General features: G+C 49.1%; 1 non-coding gene across 1 annotated transcript; it reads left to right on the plus strand.

The window, feature by feature from the left end:
- Window positions 1-5,021: 5,021 nt before the first annotated feature.
- On the plus strand, window positions 5,022-5,093 carry TRNAE-UUC (transfer RNA glutamic acid (anticodon UUC)). Its single transcript has one exon. It is a non-coding gene; the product is annotated as a tRNA-Glu (tRNA).
- The last annotated feature ends 11,461 nt before the right edge of the window (window positions 5,094-16,554 follow it).

A 16,554-nucleotide genomic window follows, 5' to 3' on the forward strand; every position in this document is an offset into this window, starting at 1 on the left:
TTCCTGCTGGAAAGCAAGGTGATAATGGTTTGTTTCTGCAGCAGCTTCCTGCTGTCCAAACTCCAGCTCTTAAGTATCTAGAGACAGTTGTTGATAATGGCTTTCTGGCCGGGTTCATACCTATGGTAGTATGTTCTTTTCTCTGTTAAACAACTTTATTGGGGGTATATTTTACATATCATAAGATTTATTCATTGCAGGAATACAATTCAATGATTTTTAGTAAATTTACCTAGTGGTACAACCATCAGCATAAATCAGTTTTAGAACATTTTCAGACTCCCAATAAAATCCCTGTGTCCATTTACAATTAATCTCTCTCCCCACTCTCAGCCCCAGGCAACTACTAATATACCTTCTCTCTATCAATTTGCCTTTTCTGGATATTTTACACTAATAGAGTCTATAATACGTGGTCTCTTATGCCTGGCTTTTGCCAACTGGTGTAATGTTTTTGAAGTTCATCCATGATGTAACATGTTTTGTTACTTTGTTCTTTTTGATTGCTGACTAGTATTCCAAGTAGTGGGTTCTTTTTTTAAAAAAATATTTAATTATTTATTTGGCTGTGTCAGGTCTTAGTTGCGGCATGTGGGGATCTTCGTTGCAGCGCACTGGCTCTCTAGTTGCGGCTCACGGGCTTAGTTGCCCCACAGCATGTGGGATCCCCGACAAGGGATCGAACCTGCGTCCCCTGCATTGGAAGGTGGATTCTTAACCACTGGACCATGATGGAAGTCCCCAAGTAGTGGTTTCTTAACTTGATGATTCCAATGGCAGCCTCCTCATTTCCCAGTTTCCTGATTAGAAAACTGGGAAAGAGCTTCCCTGGCAGGGCACTTCTGTAGTATTTTTCTGCAGGACTTCTCCCCAAGCTCTGACGATTTCATAAGCACTTTATTCCAAGAGTGATATTCAAGATATTCAACAACTGGTACGAGACAGGCATCAGCCAATCAGGGTGCATGTCCAATCAGAATGGACGGATTCTGACAAACCTGTGAGGCCACAGCAGTGCAACTAGCTGAACGCCAGCTCTGCTGTGTTAAATTAACTTTTCCACTTAACATCCCTAGAGCGAGCGATATCTATTTGCTCTGCTGACGCCTGATGATTCACACTAGGTAATTCCTCCTCCTCAGCTGGCATTTCACACAGCACTTTGCTGGGATGTGGCACTGTGTCTCGCTCCTTCCTTGCAGCTGTCACAGTTTGTAATTATATCTGTCTTAGGCTGGTTCCCCCAGTACCATAGCCCAAGACGAGGACTTGAGTGCGAGTGGTTTACTGGGAGGGTGATCCCAGGAGGCGATGGTCTCAGAGTGGGGGAGGGATTCGGGAAAGGGAAGGAGGTGAATGTAGATGCATTAGTGAGCAGGTTTCCTTGAGAAACTGTACAAGAGGCCTCAGCCTCCCACTTGACAGGGTGAGGAAGCTGGAGATTGTCTTCTGATTCCCATTGATCAGGGGTTGAGGGCTGCTCCTAGGGATGTTAACTCCCTGGCACTTCCAGCTTGCCCCCAGCACTGACCACTAGAGGCCCTTAGGTGAAGAATCTTAGGATGCTCTCGTGTGTACTGCAAAGGTGAGCGCTGAGGGGATGGAGTGAGGGACCAGCAGCGTCTGCCAGTCTTCTTGGGCGATTTTTTCATAAATGCCTCCTCCTTCACCAAACTCTGTGCTCCACGAAACAGGGACCACTCCTGTACCCCCAGCACTGAGGACAGTGCCGGCACAGGGCACGTGCTCAGCAAGCATTTGTCGAATGTGTGAATGAAGGTGGAGACGGGATTTGAGATCAGGCCTGCCTGAGCGGGAGCTGGAGAGGCAAACCCAAATGTTGCAGGGTGCTACGCAGTCACTACAAACCTGTGAGCCTGGCCTCAAGGATGGCCCCGGAGCTGAGAGCTCATGTTGTGACCCAGTGTAACTTCTGCCCAATTACTCTGCCTTTTAAAATGCCTTAGAGGACATCTAACAGCCATCTGCAGGTGCCGGTTTGTACCTCTGCACTGTGCCACCAAGAACCTCCTTTGTGCAGGGACTTTCCACTCACGATTTACACCCCTATTTTATGGGTGAGAGATGCCTGGTTTGGAGAGGTGAGGCAACTCGCCCAAGGCCACACATCTCACGTGGGTGGTACCACCAGGCTCACCCCAGTTCTATAGACTCCAAGGCCAGTGGTCTGTCCTCTACCCCTGCCGTCCCTCGTTCAGGCAGCTTTAAAAGCCGGGGAACATTCTTTCAAGGAGCTGCCTCTCACAAATTCAGTGAAGCCTCCTGCTCTGCTTTGCTGTGAACCATCCCGATGTCACGACTGCCTCTGATATGTTCTTTAATTAATTCTCTCTGCGAACCTTATTTTGATTAATTAGATGCAATCAGAGGACTGGTTTGCTGAGAGACTCAGTTCCTGCTCAGGCCTCTTGGGTGGTGGAACATGTGGGGCTTCTTACCTGAAGGATATTGGCAATTAGAGCCCATTTCAATCGCCCGGGTATGAGCTAACTGCCTTGGAGAACATCAATTAGCTCCGTGGCTAAACTGTGCTGAGAGTTATGGGTTACCAAGGGGACCTGTGGTCAATGCCAGGATTTAAGTGGCTCTAGTCTTTGGGGATCATCTTTCCTGAATCGCAGCCACGTTCTGGGCCTGGTGATTATCGGCAGGCTGATTAGACCCCGTCCATTGTGGGGAGTGACATCCTAATCACCAGCTGCCGAGAAGGAGAGCTTCCCGGCACCGACGCAGGTACACCCTGTTTGACGTGCCACAGGCTGACAGGCCCGTGGTGGCCGCTTTAGGCCTATGGCCAGAGAGGCGGCACAGGGCATATGTCAGGCTCAGTCCAGTGCCCCCTGGGAGGAGTGTGGCGTCTCAGGGCCACCCTGGAGGACATGGAACCCCAGGCCATGCTTGGGAGGTTGAACATTATCTCTGAGGAGATGCCCAACCTAGGAAGAAAAGGGAGCCCCTGCTAGTGCCAGGCTCTGAGCTAATAATCGTAATGGTCAGTGTTTATTGAGCGCTTACTATGTGTCAGGCACTGCTCTAACCACTGCACAGGAAGCAGGGCATTCAACCCTCTCAAGGAGAAAACAGAGGCACAGAGAGGCTAGGCCACTTGCCCCACATCTCATATTTACACCCAGCCAGTCTGCTTCCAAGCTGAACAGCGATGGATAGAATGCGGGCTCTCACGTGACACTGCTCTGATGACCCCTCAGGTCCTAAAACCCTTTCAGGGGAACCATGAGGTTTTCATTTTCCTAACTACATATCTGTGTGAGGCTTTCATATGCTTCAACCAAAATTTAATCTGTTGAGTAAATGCGGAAGCAGATAAGAGAATCCAGTTGTCTTCTATTAAATCAGACAATTAAAAAATTTGTAAAAATGTAAACCAATGCCACTTTTCTCACAAAACTATATTTTCCATGAAAACATTTTAGTTATGTTAACACATCATGGATTTACCAGTTATTTTAAAACAAACAAATATTTAAAACTTCTCATTTTAATTTCTAATATGGGAAATAGATATAATCAAAATTCTTTGGGGGGGTGTCAATAATTTTTAAGTGCATGAAGGGGTGCTGAGAGCAATGAGATTAAGACACACTGATACACACATACTACCTTAAGAAGAGCTGGACTTAGCACTCTTGTGTGTTAGACACTGTTCTAAGGGCTTTATGTATTTTGACCTACTTAGTCTTCACACCCAGGAGGTAACCATTACAATTATCCACACGGGGCAACTGAGGCACAGAGCGGTTAAATCTCTTGTCCCAAGGCTACAACCAAGACAGGGTAGAGCCCAGCTGCCAACCTAGGTCTCCAGGCTCCAGGTCTGAGCTCTTGGCCATGGCTCTGCACCCTACCTCTGGGCAGCATCGCTCACCCTGGCAGGGGGCATCAGCATGGAGCTCAGGGCTTACTGCTTTTAATGGCGTCATCCTAAGTTCCCCATGATAAGGACATTTCTGCACAAAGAGATACAGCACTTTGCCTGGATCACACAGCCAAGGGGGCAGAGGGGTGCTCCTGACTCCCCAGTTCTGAGCCGGCCCCAGGCCCCACCTCCTCACTGCCTCAACAGTGACCGGCTCAGGGATGGGCCACACCAGGCCGATTAGAGCCAGCTTCAGGGTTTCTGTGGGAACTTTGGTCCAGAGGCTCTCTTTCCCCTCACAGCTTGCTAAGCTGGTAGGAAGCTAGCCTAGAGCTGCAGGAGGCCACCTGGCCAGGGCAAAGCAAGAAACTGGCTGAGAATCTTCACCACTCAGAAGACAGTCAAGCACTGGAGAGACAGACAGATGTCTGGTGACTTTGAGACCCGATCCAGCCGTAGCTTACACCCTTGGCCTCTTCGCTTACATGAGCCAATAAATTCCGTTTTTTCTCAAGTCATTTGTGTTTCAAATATAACACAACAAGTTTAGCATAATCTATAAATGTCACCCTCTTTGAGCACAGTTTTAAAGACAGCCTGGATGCAGCTCTTCAGAGGTTGGATGTCTGTGCTTCCCTCGAACCCAGTAATTCCTGGCAATTCTATATTTTAAAGATCTCGGGAGATTTTTGGCTGAAGATGAACAGTTGACGCACAATTAGCTCCTCTCCTTCCTGAATGAATAATCAGAATGTTCTAAACCAGCGGTCCCCAATCTTTTTGGCACCGGTTTCGTGGAAGACAATTTTTCCATGGATGGCGGGTGGGGGGCCTGGGGTGGGGTGATTCAGGCGGTAGTGCGACGGGAGTGATGGGAAAGCGGCACACTAAGCTTCACTTGCTCACTCGCCCACCGCTCACCTACTGCTGTGCGGCCCTGTTCCTAACAGGGTGAGGAGTCCGCGGGCCGGTGGGTGGTGGGGTACCCCTGATCAAAGCATTTCAGGAAAATGTGCAACCTAAACAAGAGACTAAGAGAAACAGAAAACAATGACCCCAGAGGAAACAGATAATTCTGAAAACAGAAAAGGAGAAATAAGACGAAATACAGCATCCAGGGAATTCCCTGGTGGTCCGGTGGTTAGGACTTGGCGCTTTCACTGCCGTGGCCCAGGTTCAATCCCTGGTTGGGGAAATAAGATCCCGCAAGCCGAGTGGCACGGCCAAAAAAATAAATAAATAAAATAAAATACAGCATCCATAAAACGAGTTTAAGTTGATACAGAAACGGATCAGTCAGGGAATGAGAAAAAACTCGGAATTTAAAATTATGATTGCTAAACATCTTAGAAATGCATCTTTTTCTTCAGTCCCACTACCCCTGCCCTAAGCCCAAGGCTGTTCTCCCTCACCGGCTCTGTAGCTGTCTCTCTTTCTTCATCTCTTCTGACTGCTGAATATCCTTCTTTTTGGCCAGCAGGCTGATCTTTTAAAAACATGGACTTCATTATATGTCCCTGCTTAAAAACTCTGATGAGTCTTCATTTCCTTCATAATAGAAGTCATTCATGGGACTTCCCTGTGGCGCTGTGGCTGACTCCCAATGCAGGGGGCCCGGGTTCGATTCCTGGTCAGGGAACTAGATTCCACGTGCATGCTGCAACTAAGAGTTTGTATGCCACAACTAAGGTGCCCACGTGCCGTAACTAAGGAGCCCGCCTGCTGCAACTAAGACCCGATGCAGCCAAATAAATAAATATTTTTTTAAAAAAGGCATTCATGTCCAGAACGAGTGGCAGACACTGTTAATTGCCTTCCCAACAGACATGTCCCCCATTTCTTCCTGGTCTTGTTCAGGAATCAAGCAGCCACTTGTCTCCAAAGAGGTGAATCTTCATTGGTCTAAGCCAATCATGAAAATTCCATTCTCTTGCCAGTGATCTGTTTAGGGTTGTTTGTGTCACTTAGTGAAATATGAGATGTCAGTGGGGGAAAAATGGGGTCCTTGGAGAAAGGTTTGGTGCTAATAAAACAGATGCACCATGGGAAAAAAATAAACCCTCTTCTACTTAATGTCATAATGTTCTCAAGTGATATCTGGAACTCTGGCAGCCATTTCATGACCATGAGGGCAAAGCCTGAGATAGAAGTCAACCCACCAGGAATGGCAGAGAGGAAAGATGGGTACATCTGAGTCCTTGACAATGTCATTGAGTCACGTAGAATTAACCAACCCTGGAGGCACCACATCTCCGAACATCTTGTTATGTGGGATGATAAAACTGACTCATTGTTTAAACCATTTCTACTTGGGGCTTCTGTTACTTGTGGCCCAAAGCATCCTAACTGCTATAGAACCTGACATTTTAGCTTCGTCATCTGCCAGGTCCCAGCTCTCATGCTCCCCCACCCTTTGCTGTCGCTTGTCTTAGCTGTGCCCTGTCCCCAAACATGCCACACTCTTTCCTGCCTCTAAATCTTTGCCCCCATCATTCTGTCTGCTGGGAATGCCCTTGCCTACTCATCCTTTAGTACCCAGTGACTCAATGACACTACTGCCTTTGGGATGTTCCTAACACCACTGGTTGGGTTGGATGACCCTCCTCTATGCTTCCAGCTCCCCCTTCACACCACTGACCATCAGGGAGCATGTCTATTCCCCATTGAACTGTGAGATCTTTGAGGGGTGTTGAAGAATTGTGTCCGTAGGAGTCAGGAAGGATGCTTCTCATGTCCTCTGCGGTGGGAGGAAATTGCCTCTAAATTTATCCTCGTGTTTATGTGTTTATGTGGTAGAATGAGCTGGTTAAAAGCCAGGCTTTGGAATCCAGCAGACCTGGTTCTGAGTCCGACCTCAACCACTAACCAGCTGTGTGGCTTCCGATGGCTAACAGCCTCTCTGTGTCTCAGTCCCCAACCGCCAAGTGGAGACAGCAAAACCTAGGGAGTCGTGAAGATTTAATGAGATGAGGCATGTAAATCATTTAATTTAAGGTCTGACACATAGTAAATTATTCACAAATGCCAGCTCTTGGGATCACCACTTTATTAGTTTGTATTTGTTTTTGTTGGGGGAAGAGTTTTAAGCTTTCATATAATTCTCAAAGGGGTCTACAATCCAGGAAGGTCAAGAACCGTTGGTTTGGGAATAAAAGGAGCCTGGGTCTGCCTGCTGGGGTGGGGATATTATGATAAATGCGCACGTCTCGCCTTTGTAAAGTCCGCCAGGACTGCGCCGTGTGATTGCCTCTGTGGGGTCAGGATGCCCGACCTAGCCAGGATGAGTCCCCCGCCTTTATCATCCCTCCCCCAAGGCCCCAGTCCCTGTGACCTCAGAGCTCTCCAAATGCCTCATTAGCGCCTGCTGAGAGCAGAGCCAACAAGTGGGGCCGCCGTGGCCTCTGCGGAGCACGCCCCTCATTAGAGCAGAAGGAAGCAGCAGCTCTGACAGCAGGGCGGGCAGGGCCTGCAGTCCCTTTGTGTCTGGGCCTGATGACTCAGGGAACATCGTATTTCTGAGGACATTATTGTCCGCACAAAGCAGTGGCTTCGGCCCTCTGGACCAGCACTGGTCCTCCCCCCCACGATTCTCCAGCCCACTTTCTAAGCTGCCACGGCACCAGCCCTGAAGCCTCCTTTATGATAAACCAGTTCTTTACTAATTGGTCCTCACAGTGGCCAAGAGAGGGTGAATCAGAACATGAGGCTCCAGTGAGGGGGGCAGAGCCAGGATTCAGACCCCGTGTCTCTGCTCCAAACCCTTGAAGTGGGGGGCAGACTGGATGTCAGGCAAACATTGTGGCTCCTGGTTCTGCCACTTTCCAGCCATGGTGTTAGGCAAATCATTTCTACTCTCTGCACCCCACTGTCCTCATCTGTAAGAAGGGGATGAATAATCATACCTGAGCCCCTACTCCCCTACCCTGCAGACAACTCATTTCACAAGTCAGCTCTGTTCACGTTTCTCTCCTGCTGACATCCCTTAGCAACGCTAACCCCGGCCCTCAGGACACAGGCCAGTTCCTTGGCCTGCCGTTCAAGGCTCTTTGTAAGCCGGACCTTGCCCATTGCTCCTGTCTCAGCACCCACCACCCACCTCATCCAATCACACTGTACAGACCAAATGATTTCTTCCTGCCTCTCTTTTTGAAGTTGGAAAATCCCAACTTCAGACTCAACTCAGGCACCTCGTCCTCCAGGAAGCCTTCTGTGACCTCCTCCCATGTTGCATCAGGCAACTCCTCTGGGATCCCACCTGCCAGAGTTAGATAGACCTGGCCCCAGGATCCTGGGGTCCATCTAGAACAGTGCATCTCAAAGTGTGGCCCAGCATCATCTGGAAACTTGTGAGAAATGTGACTTCTCAGGCCCCACTCCAGACCTTCTGAATCAAAACTGGGAGCGGGGCCCAGCAATCTATGTTGTAAAAAGCCCTCCAGGGAATTCTGACGCTCAGGTTTGAGAACTACCAGTCTAATCCAGGCCTCCGCAACCTGTTATATTTCGGTGTTCGAAGTGCCTCATGACATGGTCCCGACTCCAACACCTGCTGCAAGAGGGAGAGGCCCAGGCCGAGCGGTCGTCTCCTCTGGGTGCCACCAGCTCATGGAGTTGTTACAGACGAGAATTTTCCCCATCAAGTCCCCTTCTTCCACTTCCTGAAGACCCTCAACCAATTTCAAATTGTAACTTTCTTTTATTAGCAAAGAAGAAATTTCAGCACCTGTCTCATTTATTTCTCATCAGCTTCTCTTCCATCCTAATCCTGCCAAGCTGGGGCCTGCTGAGCTTGAGAATCAAACCACCGGTCAGCTGCCTCTTCAGGAAAATGTTGTCAATTTCACGTGGATCCTGTCAGACACACCAAATGTTGTCTGGAAAAATACTTCTTTCCTCCTCTTCTCTTGCCCAACACCCCACCAGTGTGGTTCAGAAGGCTGGGAAGGTCTCAGCAGACCAGATGTTTCCTGCACCAGGTGCTTCTCCCATCAGAAGAGTCATTTCCCTCAATCTAATCCCCTTCCTCCACTTCAGGAATCTGCTAACCTGAAGTTCTTCTTGGTGTCTAACCCAACTCTTTCTTTTTTTTTTTTTTAATTTATTTTATTTTTTTAGTTTTGGCTGTGTTGGGTCTTTGTTGCTGCGCGCGGGCTTTCTCTAGTTGCGGCGAGCGGGGGCTACTCTTCATTGTGGTGCACAGGCTTCTCATTGTGGCGGGTTCTCTGGTTGTGGAGCACAGGTTCTAGGCGCGCGGGCTTCAGTAGTTACAGCAGGCAGGCTCAGTAGTTGTGGCTTGCGGGCTCGAGAGCGCAGGCTCAGTAGTTGTGGCGCACGGACTTAGCTGCTCTGCGGCATGTGGGATCTTCCCAGACCAGGTCTCGAACCTGTGTCCCCTACCTTGGCAGGTGGATTCTTAACCACTGCGCCACCAGGGAAGCCCCCGTAGTTGTCCTTTGATGATGGGCTTCTGAAGCTGGAAGGAGGAAGAGGAGGAGGGGGAAGCTGCCCAGGAGCTGAGAGCAGTGGGGGAGATGCTGGCATCTGGGCAGTTAATGCCAACAGGTCTGAGGAAAAGGCCCCTTTCCTCGCACCAGGCTGGGGATCCTGTTAGAGCAAAGCTTCAAAACCAGTGACAAGGGCTTCCCTGGTGGCGCAGTGGTTGAGAGTCCACCTGCTGATGCAGGGGACATGGGTTCGAGCCCTGGTCCGGGAAGATCCCACATGCCATGGAGCGGCTGGGCCCGTGAACCATGGCCGCTGAGGCTGCGCGTCCAGAGCCTGTGCTCTGCAACGGGAGAGGCCACAGCAGTGAGAGGCCCGTGTACCGCGATGAAGAGTGGCCCCTGCTCGCCGTAACTAGAGAAAGCCCTCCCACAGAAATGAAGACCCAACACAGCCAAAAATAAATAAATAAATAAATAAAAACAAAAACCAGTGACAAGCAGCAAAGACAGAGCTTGCCCCCTTCAATGCCTCCCCACCACCCTGGCAAAACACATGGCTGTTGAGTTAAGGTGCCTCTTTCTTTCTTTCCCCCAAACCTACCATCATTTTTAATTTTTAAAATTTACTCAAGTAACAAATGTCGACATAAAAAAGAAAAAACTACACAATGTAAAAGCTGTGAGTCGTGTTTGTTCCGTGCCTGTCCGAGGACTACAGCCCAGGAGACAGCCTCTCAGGCTGAGGAACTGTCCCGAAGACATAAGTGGGGAGGCCAGTATATATGTGATTTTGGCGAAGTGGGTACAGGCAACCGAGCACACATCTCAGTACCAGGAACAGATAGCTTAGTTAATGGATTTAGTGCTTTCTCAAAGTGTGGGAAAATGCAAGAGTTTAGGTTCAGAACATTTTCTCCTGAAAATATCCAGCTATCTGAAGGCCTGTTCTGCCAGTTTTCCCGGAGCACAGAGAGCCTCATTCCTGATCTCCACCCTGACCTCCTTTCAGGGTGTGTTGAAGGTCAGGGACTGTAGTGGCTAGTGACCTAATCCTTGTGGAGCTGGATGGCAAGCGACATTCTTCAGTTGGCATAAATTAATACATTATTGTTTTAAAATTCATGTATATACAGATCTGCAGAGCAAAAATTAGAGTCTCATTTTATAACTCCCCACCTCCCTGCATCCCTCTGAAGAGGTTATCACAGTTCACAGTTTGGAGGTAGGTGGCCCAGGGCATTGCTGCCAGGAAGTGGAGGGGCCTAGGGAGGTAATGAGGAGGGTGTGTGACCCTGTGGCCATTGCTTCATGGTAATCCTCCCAGACTGCTCACAGGTGCCACCATTTCACGGGTAACATCTCCAGACGGATTGCAAGCCTGGAGGGATCTGAGGTATCTGGAAGTCACTGCAGAGCACACCGAGGGGTGGCCTTTCAGGTAGGGAGGTGGGGGAAGGTTTTTAAACACAGATTTTGTTATTTTTCAGGTGTGGTGAGGCCCACGGGCCAGGAGTCCACAGCCATTAAAAAGAGAGTTTGGGAATTTCCTGTGGTCCAGTGCTTAGGATGGGATACGGTGATTTCACTGCCGAGGGCTTGGGTTCAACCCCTGGTTGGGGAAATAAGATCAAAAAAAAAGAAAGGAAGAAGGAAAGAAAGAGAGAGAGAGAGAGAGAGAGAGAGAGAGAGAGAGAGAGAGAGAGAAAGAAAGAAAGGAAGGAAGGAAGGGAGAAAGGAAGAAAGGAAAGACAGTTTGTTTCCCACAGCTCCTGAGTGGAGGGGACTCACCACTCCATTGCAGGTGGGGACCCAGTAGGAAGCACCAGGCTTGCTGGAAGGCAGAAAGAGGGAAAATGTGGGCAAGAGCCTTTACTGTGGTTTCTGTAGGAAGGAAGGGGTGAGGCAGGGTAAGTGGGTTTGAATAATTCCAGTGGGCTCTGGGGAGGAGGGGCTATGCCTAGCTGTCTGGTACCTGGCCCTGGGGTGCTTAGGGCACGGGGGCTGGGGGGCGGTAGTGGCTCAGGGTATAAGAGCTCCAGAAAGGAGATGATGGGGGTGTCATCTCTGGATGGGTTAGTTTGTATCTAAAAGTCACTCTCCCAGGTAATCCTTTACTATCTCTAGGAATTGGCTACCCTGGGAGGGACAGCCTCTCCAGAGCCTGCAAGGCCCCAGAGATCAAAGAAGAAATCAGAGAAGGTAAAAGGCACAGGGAAGAGCCAGAAACTCTGGGCCTGAGGCTGGTAGGCCAAGGGGGAGGGTCCCGCACTTCCAGGGCCTGTGACCAATCCTCCAGCTGGGACAGGACATGCCCCAGAGGGATGTGCTCATTTGCCGGCTGTGACTTCCCTCCCTGGAGTGTTTGTAATAGAGGAGGTACAGGATCTGACTCTGGCTTGTGTGTTGAGGAGAGGTGCAGAGGGCAAAAATGCCGAACGTGCTGGGCATATAGTAAACCGTCAGTAAGTGTCAGTTGAAAGGATGCTCGATATGTATACATATAGCTGGTTCACTTTGTTATACAGCAGAAACTAACGCAACATTGTAAAGCAATTATACTTCAATAAAGATGCTAATTAGCGCTTCTCTGGTGGCTCAGTTGTTAAGAATCCCCCTGCCAATGCAGGGGACATGAGTTCGAGCCCTGGTCCAGGAAGACCCCACATGCCACAGAGCAACTAAGTCTGTGTGCCTCAACTACTGAGCCTGTACAGCTCTAGAGCCCGCGAGCCACAACTACTGAGCCCACGTGCCACAATTATGGAAGTCCGTGCGCCTAGAGCCTATGCTCCACAACAAGAGAACCCACTGCAATGAGAAGCCCACGCACCGCAACGAAGAGTAGCCCCTGCTCGCCACAACTAGAGAAAAGCCTGTGCGCAGCAACGAAGACCCAATGCAGCCAAAAATAAATAAATTTTAAAAAATAAATAAAATAAAGATGTTAATTAAAAAATAAAATAAATAAACTACCGAAAAAAAAAAAAAGAAAGGAACCCATTGAGTCTCTGGAAAGAAACACAAATCCTAGCCATAGTAGCCCTGCATATGCATATTTGCACACATCACATGTGCGCTCACACATAGTAGCCCTGCATTTGCATATTTGCACACATCACATGCGCGCTCACACACACACACGCACTCTCACACCTTGCCTCCTCTTATTTTGCATAAATGTATCGTCCCTCTACTCTATTCCTCCTCCTTAGCTGCTTTTAGCACCACATGACTGTGCCATTAGAGATATCCCCTGTTTTGTTGTTGTTGTTATTATTGTTGTTCTTTTGTTGTCGTTGTTGTTGTTTTGCGGTACGCGGGCCACTCACTGTTGTGGCCCCTCCCGTTGCGGAGCACAGGCTCCGGACGCGCAGACTCAACGGCCATGGCTCACGGGCCCAGCCGCTCCGCGGCATGTGGGATCTTCCCGGACCGGGGCAGGAACCCGTGTCCCCTGCACCGGCAGGCGGACTGTCAACCACTGCGCCACCAGGGAAGCCCCCGCTGTTCTTTTTAATCACTGCAATGGTTGACCTATGGAGGCGCCATCATTCATTTTCGCACTCCCCTATTGCTGGATATCTAGGTTATTTTCAGTGCTTCCTGATGACAAACCATGCTGTGATGAGCAGCCTTGTGCAAACATGAGAGTTTCTGTGGGATAGAACACCTAGAAGGGAAATCTCTAGGGCAAAAGTCATGGACAGATACAATTTTTGTAAATCCTGCCAATTGTTCTACAAAAGGCTTTACACAATCTATACTCCCACAAGAGTGCAGGAGATTTGAGAGTACTCATTTCCCTTCACCATTTCCAACACTGGATATTATGAGTCTCTAATATTATTTATTTATTTAGTTATTTATTTATTTATATTTTTGGCTGCATTGGGCCTTTGTTGCTGCACGCGGGCTATCTCTAGTTCCGTCAAGCGGGGGCTGCTCTTCGTTGTGGTGCGTGGGCTTCTCATTGCAGTGGCTTCTCTTGTTGCGGAGCACGGGCTTCAGTAGTTGTGTCATGTGGCCTCAGTAGTTGTGGCACACAGGCTTAGTTGCTCTGCAGCAAGTGGAATCCTTCCAGACCAGGGATTGAACCCATGTCCCCTGCGTTGGCGGGCGGATTCTTAACCACTGCGCCACCAGGGAAGTTCCTAATATTTTAAATATTAACCTATTTCTAGTATACATTCTGCTTGATTCCCAAAGTTGTTCAAGGCAACTTTTACTCAAAGATATGTGAAGGAAACATTCTAGAATCGGGCTCAAGTTGTGTGGGCTCTAGAATCAGGCCACTTAGGCTCAAATCCCAGTCACAACATTTGAAGGCTGTGTGACCTTGGCAAGTTTCTTACTTCTCTGTGTGTTGGCTTCTTTGTGGTAGGATGAGAAAAAGAGGTTATGGTAGATGGTAGCCATAAAAATGCACCCCTGAGGTTTCCAAGGATGGGGTGTGTCGCTGACTGCCTCAGCTGCCTTGCACTGAAGGAAGGACACAAGACACTGCCTCGGAGACCAGGTTCTCATGGGCTGCTTCCAGCCAGTGACTGAGAGCACCAGGCCCTTCCCAAGGGACAGGACACCCCAAGGGCCTGGTGGCCACACCTTTTACCCTCTCTTTTGACTCGCTTGCCTCTCTTTGCTAAGGACCCTTGTGATTACATTGAGGGCCCACCTGGATAATCCAGGATCATCTCCCCACCTTGAGATCCTCCCCTCAATCCTATCTGCAAACTCCTTTGGACACATAAGGTAACAGTCACAGGTTCTGGGCATTTTGGGGGGCCATTATCAGCCTATCGCATTACCCACCTGCCCTCTCCCTCTCCTTCCCAAGGGAGTGAGACCTGCATTGGGGTCGGATGCCTCTCCCAGTTGCCTCCAGGGAAAGTACAGGATGCCCAGTTAAAAGTTGGGTAAACTATGAATAAATTGTTTTAACTCAGCTTCTCGAGCCATTTTATTTTATTCTTTTGTTTTGGCCACACTGTGTGGCATGGGGGATCTTAGCTCCCCGACCGAGGATCAAACCCGTGCGCCCTGCAGGGGAAGCCCAGAGTCCTAACCGCTGGACTGCCAGGGAAGTCCCTATATTTTTAATAGATAATATATGCATGGGACCGACTGCACAGAATGTACTGCTACTTTAAAATTGTTCATTGTTTCTGTGACATTCAAATTTAACTAGGTGTCCTGCACTTTTTGTTTGCTCAACCTGGTGACCTTACTTTGGCTCCTTCCCCACATTCCTTCGCAGGGACGGTTGTGCCCTGGCTGAGGCCTGAGGACGCCTACGTGTCCCATCTAGAGTGAAGTGGGTGTCTGGGGACTAGAACACCAGGCGTCCCCACCCTGACTCTGTGCCTCTCCTGCCTGGACAGGGCTGGACATTCTCAGCCAAAGTCAGAGCTCTGGCACTGGCGTCTCCATCTTGGACACTTCTTTCTGTTAACCTATTCTGTATCTTTTAAAAAATGATTTTGGGGGGCTTCCCTGATGGTCCAGTGGTTAAGACTTCGGGTATTTTACGCATTTTCAACATCCTTTGCTGTCCTGGACTTGGGAGTTATCCCCTCCCCTCCTCTCCCTCTCCGTGCAAGCCTGGAAGGCAGCCTCTATTCCGTGATCCCACGTGGCCTGGGTGTCCTCTCTCTGCTCCCTTCCTGGTGTGGTGAGTGTGCCCCTGGCTCTGAAAAACATGATTTGGGGTGGTATACGGCTCAAAGTTTTAATAGTTTAGCTTTTATTTAAATGTGTATTAAAGAAAACAGACTAGTACATCCAACTCATAGTTTCACATCTGCCTAAAATGTGGTTAAAATTGTAAATAAATAAATAAAATTTATTTACCTTGTCTTCAAGGTAAATAACAGGCGATTTGTAAGAGGGGTGAAATTGTACAGGAGGCACAGGGACAGCTCAGAAGCTTGGAAATGCTGCTGCCTATAACAGGTGGCTCAAGAAAGTGAGACGGATGCTTTGTGCCTAGAATGAGCCCACCCAGCGTCTGGTAGAGGGAGGCAGAGGTCCTGAGCTGTGATTCTCAGTCTTGGTTGAACATTGGAATCACATGGGAAGTGTTAAAAACCCCAGAGTCCAGGATGCGTTCCAGATCAACCTGAGGGTTCCGGACAAGCATCAGAATTCTTTAAGTCCCACCAGGGACAGGTGAGTGGTTCCCAGAGCTCCCCTGAGCCTCTCAGGAGAAGAAGATGTTGGGCGGCCCCTGCTGGTGGGAGGAGCCGCTTGCTCCTCCTCTGGTGGGATTTGCTGGGAGACTCAGGGTCTCAGCTACATGGGGGAGAGTTTGGCCGGTTTACATGAACAGTATTCCAGGCTGCTTATTCACAGTTAGCCAGAGGAGGCTATTTAAAGCAGGAGGCTGGGAGGCACGTGGGAGGCCACTAGGTCTGGCGCATGGGCTCAGGTCGCAAGCAGAAGACATGCCCCAAATTCTGATTCTCAAAGTGCCACCAAGGCCAAACAAAAATAAGAGCGGAAGGTAGCGGCCAGACAGCACGAGGGCGTGGAGCAGGCTCTAATTAAAATGCTTAATACGCTTGGTGAGAGTCTATTTTTTCTCCCAGCTAAAATCTTACCCATTCCCATGCTCTGGCTTTCTGCTCATAAAGAAGGTCACTCATAATTCAGCAATTCATTCATTCAACAACTATTTCCTGGGCCAGGTCCTTTGCAGGGCACTGGTGGATAATAACAAAAATACTAAAAGCTCACAGTTACTGAGCACTTACTTTGTGCCAGGAACTGTTCTACGTGCTTTGCACAAATTAACTCATTTGATCCACATAGACTCCTATGAGGGGGGTCATTATCCCCATTTTACAGGTGAAGAAACTGATACATAGAGAGGGTAAATAACTCACTCAAGTTCTGACAGCTAAAATATCCTGGTGCATGACTAAGACAGCGTTTCTTCCTTGAGAGGCTCACTGTCTGGTCCGGTGACAGGCCTGGGACTCACAAGAGATGAAATGCCACCTCTGTCTGGGAGGGGTTAGGGAGGGCAGGCCCTTGAAATGGGTTCTAAAGGTTGAGGAGGAGTTAGCCAGGCTTCAAGGGGGTGGGGGAAAAGTGAAGGGCACTTCAGGTCACGCATTCATTCGCTGAGTGCTGCAACAAACGTTTATTGAGGGCCTATCACGTGCCAGCCCGTTTGGAGGCTGGGATGCAGCAGCAAATGAGGCAGAGTTCCTA

This window comes from Lipotes vexillifer, unplaced genomic scaffold (genome assembly GCF_000442215.2).
Source record: "Lipotes vexillifer unplaced genomic scaffold, Lipotes_vexillifer_v1.1 scaffold889, whole genome shotgun sequence".
NCBI lineage: Eukaryota > Metazoa > Chordata > Mammalia > Artiodactyla > Lipotidae > Lipotes > Lipotes vexillifer.